This window comes from Meriones unguiculatus, chromosome 7 (genome assembly GCF_030254825.1).
Source record: "Meriones unguiculatus strain TT.TT164.6M chromosome 7, Bangor_MerUng_6.1, whole genome shotgun sequence".
Lineage (NCBI taxonomy): Eukaryota > Metazoa > Chordata > Mammalia > Rodentia > Muridae > Meriones > Meriones unguiculatus.
The window spans coordinates 37,167,414-37,173,991 of NC_083355.1; the positions used below are offsets into that span (position 1 = coordinate 37,167,414).

The window sequence follows — 6,578 nt, forward strand, 5'->3', positions numbered from 1 at the left end:
ACAGACTAAATTAAATAAAAAGTAGAAAAGCGAGGGAATTTTTTTGTTTTTAAATTTTTTTTATTATTTTCTTATATGTATGTATGTATGTGTGTGCCCCTTGTCTGGCCCAAGAAGGCCAGAAGAAGGAGTTGAATCCCTGAAGCTAGAGTTACAGATGGTTTCAAGTGCCAGGAATTAAAACTGGGTCCTATGCAAGAGGAGCAAGTGCTCTTAACCACTGAGATACCTGTGCTTTTTGAAACAGCATCTCCCTGTACAGCCCTGGAGAGGTTGGAATTCTTTACATAAAGTGGTTGGCCTTTGATTTGTCCTCTCCTCCTGCCTCTGCCCAGAGCACTGGGTTTACAAACACACCACGCAGAGTTTGTTTTGGTTTCTTAAGACAGGTTTTACGTGGCCCAAGATGGTCTCAAACTTACTGTGTAGCTGAACATGACTTTTAATCCCGCTCCACCTGTCTCTACTTCCCAGGTGCTGGGATCACAGATGTGTGCCCCACAACCTGCCTACCAATTCTTCACATAAACAGAGAGGTGGATCTTTGAATTCAAGGCCAGCTTGATCTTTTGAGTTTTTCACTCAGTTACTTGAGAAAAGTGCACAACAGCATTCTGTTCTCTAAAGCTCTCATAACTACCTGTACATGCATATAAAATTGTTGTTTTTGTTTGTTTGTTTTCTTATCATTTTCTTGAGATAGGGTCTTCACTATCTAGTTCTGACAGGCTTGAAACCTGCTATAAAGACCGGGCTGACTTCTTACTCCTGTGACCCTCCTATTTCTGCTTTGTTAGTGCTGCAATTATATGTGCCGCCATACCCAAATAACATGAAATTCTAACAGGAATTCTCAACATAATCTCTTCAGCCACCTTAAGGCAGCCTATACATTTCATGATTTGTATGATTCAGTTCCCAGAACCCACCATGGAGACTCATCACTGTCTATAGCTCTAGTTCCAGGAGACCAGACACCCTCTTCTGGCCTCCTTGGGCACAAAGCACACACGGGGGTACACTGACATATACACTGACATAACACCCATACACATAAAATAATAACAATAAAAAGAAGCCTGCAACATCGATCCTAAACCAAGAATCTCTGCTCTAACAAAAAGTGGTAAAGAGATAGAACCAGCTACTTGGGAGGCTAAGGTAGGTCTGGAAACTTTAATGAGACTGTTTCAAAAATAAAATAAGGCTCAGCAGTTAAGAGCTCTGGCTGTTCTTCCAGAAGATCAGGGTTCCCTTCCTTGAACTCATAACCATCTATGACTCCAGTTCCAGGGGATCAAATGCTCTCTTCTGGCCATTGAGGGCACTGAATACACAAGTGGCATACATACTTACATGCAGTCAAAATACCCAGACACAAAATAAAACAAATCAAAAAGGGCTCAGGGGTAGAGAGAAACCCTGTGCTCAACCTCAGTACCATTTTAGTTCAGGGATATAGCTCAGTGGTAGATTGCTCACCTAGCAGACATAAGACCTCTCCATCATCAAAAGGGGGAGGAGAGGAAGAAGAAAACTAAGCAGGTAAATACATCACTCACTTAATTGACATCATGGTAAACAACTATGATGAAATAATCGCCATCATACAGGTAAAGAAACATGGTATCAAGTCTATCCTTGCCTTAAAGGAAAAAACTGCAAGGAAAAAATGAATATACTCTAAACAAAAGCAAAAAAGCAGAAAGAAAGGAATAGGGGGTGGACTCGATTTAAACACTTATATGAATATTAAGTATTTAAACATGAGAAGAGGTGGTAGTGACAGAACCTTAATGTCACTGTTACTTTCAATTCAAAATAATTATATATACATATTTTTAATAAAATACACCCAAATAGATAGACACACCTCCGGAAAGACACACCAAATTCTCCAAATAGAGGGTGTGAAAACTGATGCCTATATTAGAAGCCACAGAAAAATAGACAGAATGGAGATGGAAAAATATAACTTGCCTAGTGCTTCAAAACTCAAAATCCTACGGGGGTAAATGTTGGTTTTCCAGGAAATCCTTAGAAATAAGCAAGCCAGAATGGAATTTGAACTCATACAACCTTATACAACATCAAACCTGGAAAGTCACTGGCTGACTTTGGAGTGGCCTGAGGCACTGTTAAAGAACAAAGCAGCCACCAGGCAAAGCACATAATCACTTGTGCTTGCCCTGGCCCACATTGTGATTTCACAGCCTTTCACAGGGTTCCCTGAACAAGGTTACATACCTAGACTAACATAACCTAGTTTCTGCCAAATATAGGTTATCAAAGTCCTTTCTCTCCTTCCATCCTTCCCTTCCTCCAATTCCCCAAAAGAGAAACTCAACAGCAAAACCAGACTAATAGGTTGGGTAGATTAAGCTCAGAAAAAAAAAAATTAATAAGGTCTTAATTTCAGGTGGTTCTCTGGGAAATGGCAGCTAACATTAGCATTGGCAAGGCCACTGTGCCCTTCTTTGCACATAAAAGTCAGTAACCAGCTAAAGTTCAGTAAGCTGTAAAGCAGAAGACTCCTTCCAGGAACCTTTGCTTACAGGGGTGAGATGTGTAAAGACCATTTCTGGCCAAATGTTCGTAACACAAGGACAAGAGCAGCTTCAGATTAATGATCTTATCAGAAATAAAACATTTAAAAGGTAAATCCACCTCCAGTTTCTATTTAAAGAGCCACAAGTTAACTCATCAATATAGTGTTACCCATAAAGAAGCCCAACAGTTTTACACCCACCTGTTCTGAAATGCCAAGACATTTTGGGGAACTTAAGCCTGGGAGGAAAGAGGATGATGTCCTCTCAATACTCCTTGTGTAACATGGTTCAAACGTGTGCCTTAAGACTAAAATAATGACCTTTTACAGAAGGATCCAAGGGAGCGTCTGTAAGTTGTAATTCGTCAGAATGGTTGCTTTAGATTAGTTTTACCTTAGGGAGCCTGTTTGCCTTTATTTCTCAGGGAGTTTGCCCTGCAAGACACCTGCGAGCAGTTCTCATGTTGCGCCTCACTTAGTCATCGCTGGAATGTGTTACCAGTGAGCTGCATCTACCTCACCTGCCGCTTTCTATTATTACTTTGTAAGTGCACCCTAAGGCTAAGCAGTAGAACTACAGAAGGAAAACAATTAACAACTAAAATTGTTCCTCGCGGAGACCACCTTTCTTAGCCAACTTGCCTTTCTGCTATTAAGGTGTGTTCTCTGTCTTTTAAAGCACAATGGTTGCAAAAGCATTTGGGCATTAAAACACACTCTCCCTTAAAAAAAAAAAAAACAAAAACGAAGCATCCATGACACACTCACACTGCTTCATAACTAAACAGCCTGAGTTTAGTAAGAGCCTTCCCCTAAATAGAGGGCTGCTTAGAAAGCTAACACACCCTGTGAATTCAAAGAATAAACCGCAGTAAATTCCAGTTTTTTCACTTCTAGTAGAATTTACAGTCTTGCCTAACCTAGACCGCTCCTTATAACCCCAGGGAAGAAAGGGAAAATAACAACAACAACAATAACCAATTCCAGTCTAAGATTTTCTGTCATTGGCTTCCCCCTTCACACAGGGGGTCAATTATGCAGGCTTTTCCTTCCTTCCTCGAAGTACATTTAGTCCCCTTTTCTCCTTACCCACTTCCCTAGGTCAAACCCCTGGAGATCTATTCAGTTTTCACCAAGTAAGGAGAGACGCCTCTAAACCCCAAATACGGGCGACAAAGAGAGGTTTCAATGACCAAACCGTTGGGGGAATCCTTTCTCCCTTGGCGTGCTGGATACGGGCTTCTCCATGAACAGATGCCAAACGGGAAAGCCGAGTGGCTCTCACTCGGCCTCCAGCCTCTAGCGGCCACACCCCTGGCCTCAGCCCTCCCCCAAGCCGGTCTTCGAAACCTTGCTTCGCTCCAAAGCCCCCGACTATCTACCTACCGGCTGCTACACCCCAGCGCAGCCCCAGCCCACCACCGAGGAGGCACTTTCTCCAGCTTTTCCCTCACAACGGTCACACCCGAGGACTCCCTCCATCCTTAACCGTCACGCTCCTCGGATCTCCTTTCCTCCCGAGCTTGCGACCCGGCTTGGGGTTCCCCTCTCACAACCAGCCCGGTCAGCCAGGGACACACCCCAAAGCCAGCCGCCTTGAACTCACCGGAGGCAAGGGCGGGGTGGCGGCGGCAGCCGGAGAGCACAGCCGGGGTGGTGGTGTAATGGTTCCCTGCCCGTCACGATTCTCTCTAGATCTAAACCACTGCGCAAAACCTAATTTGCCAGGGACAAAGATGGTGGGCCGGAAGCTTTAGCGTAAGAGAATCTCGCCGCGTGTCGTCATCCGGGTGCGCGGGAGAACCAAACAGCCAGGCTGTAGCTCTGTCGCCTCGGCAACGGGAAGGTTTCCCTTTCTTTGGGTCGGGGTAGCTAGTTGCCGAAAGACCAAGGGACCCGCAGTGGCTTTCTCAAAAGATGTGTTAAGTGGATATTCTCGGGATTATTTCCGTAAACAAGAATTTTTTACGGAACCTGTGTGAGATATCCTGTTTTTCTTAAAACACAAACCTCAGCTAATTTGCCTGTAAGGTTCAAAAGCCTGTAAGGGGTGATAGAAACTAGGACTATACACGGGCAGCGGCACTAGGAAACAGCAACTCAAAGAGGCTAGGAAGCATTCAGATCTGAATTCGAACACCTACATCCACTATGGCTGTGGTATAAGGTAGCTAAAACACCTAAGGCATACAAATTTCTTTAGGAAACTAAACTGGTACTTACTACAGGTGATTGGCTACCATGTCCAGCTTCAAAAAGAAGAGAAAACAAACAGCCTCAGGCTATATAGCTCAAGCTAGCCTGGAACTGGGGCCCCTCTTGCTTCTACTTCCAAAGTGTTTTGAACTTATCCATACACCTTTGACTCTAAGGCTTGGAGGTTCCTCTGCACAGGCTTCTTTCACTCTACTACTGAACAAATATTTACCAACGGCTACCATATCTCAGGAATTGATAGAGACCCAATTTTTTCTTTTTCATTTTATTTTTATGTGTGCGTTGGTGTTTTGCTTGCATGTATGCCTGTGAGAGGGTGTTGGATCCCCTGGAGCTGGAGTTACATACAGTTAGTTGTACGCTGCCAGGTAGGTCTTGGGAATTGAACCCAAAACCTTTGGAAGAGCAGCCAGTGCCCTTAATCAGTGGACCATGTCGCCAGGCCCCAGATTTGAAACTTAAAAAACGGCTTCCGGGTGTGATGGCACATGTCTTTAATCTCAGCACTCAGGTGGCCGAGGTAGGTGGATCTCTGTTAGTTCTTAGGACAGCCTGGTATACAAAGTGAGTTCAAGAACAGCCAGAGTGAGTGAGAAGCAGAAAGACACACAGGGTATATACTCACTCATAAGTGGATATTAGACACATACTATAGAATAAACATACCAAAATCTGTACACCTAAAGAAACTAATCAAGAAGGAGGACTCTGGGTAAGATGCTCAATCCTCATTAAAAAGGCAAAGAGGATGGACATCAGAAGAGGGAGAAAACGTAACAGGACAGGAGCCTAGCACACAGGGCCGCTGAAAGAACCCTGCAGGGTATCAAAGCAGATGCTGACACTTAGAGCCAAACTTTGGGCAGAGTACAGGGAATCGTATGAAAGAAGTGGGAGATAGTAAGACCTGGAGAAGACAGGAACTCCACAAGGAAAGCATCAGAACCAAAAAATCTGGGCATAGAGGTCTTTTCTGAGACTCATACTCCAACCAAGGACCATTCATGGAGATAACCTAGGACCTCTGCACAGACGTAGCCCATGGCAGTTCAGTGTCTACGTGAGTTCCCTAGTAATGGGAACAGGGACTGTTTCTGACATGAACTGATTGGCCTGCTCTTTGATCACCTCCCCCTCAGGAGGGAGCAGCCTTGTCAGGCCACAGAGGAGGACAATGCAGCCAGTTCTGATGAGACCTGATAGACCAGAATCAGAAGGAAGGGGAGGAGGACCTCCCCTATCAGTGGACTTGGAGAGGAGCATGGGTGGAGAAGAGAGAGTGAGGGTGAGATTGGGATGGGAAGAGGGAGGGAGCTACAGGTGGGATACGACGTGAATAAACTGTAATTAATAAAATAAAATAAAAAAAACAGCCAGGGTTACACAGAGAAACCCTGTCTCAAAGACACAAAACACATAAACAACTTAAACCAATTACAATCAAGTTAGTTATTTACTGAGCATTTTTTATATAATTTCTTATGTAACTTGTGTTTACTATATATTTAAGATCTCCAAACCTGATGATCAGTCTTAGCCTTTAATGCCATCAATAGAAAGGTCAAACACCTATGTCTTCTATTAAACTACACATTTGAGAGTGGGGTTTTTGATGTATTATTTGGTGACTAAAACCTGGCACATTACCAAACGAAAATTGATACTATTTTTCTTTCCAAAACTAGGGATGGATCTTAGGGCTTCACACCTTGGGCAAATAATCTGAGTTATATCCCAACCATGACATATTATTTAACTCTTCTCCTTTTCTTGTATATCAAGTACAGTTTCCTTTTTAAAGTGTAATCTCATG

General features: G+C 43.5%; 1 protein-coding gene across 3 annotated transcripts in view; it reads right to left on the reverse strand.

Moving 5' to 3' along the window:
• The window catches only part of Ap2b1 (adaptor related protein complex 2 subunit beta 1), a 108,012-nt gene extending 103,702 nt beyond the window's left edge, over positions 1-4,310 (reverse strand). For 2 of the 3 annotated variants that reach the window (XM_021649020.2, XM_021649017.2), the window contains exon 1: positions 4,155-4,310. The gene's annotated coding sequence lies outside the window, so the exon portion shown is untranslated. Of the gene's footprint in view, positions 1-3,934; positions 4,091-4,154 lie in introns of those variants that run through there. The other variant, XM_021649018.2, reaches the window with a different exon arrangement.
• Positions 4,311-6,578: the final 2,268 nt, after the last annotated feature.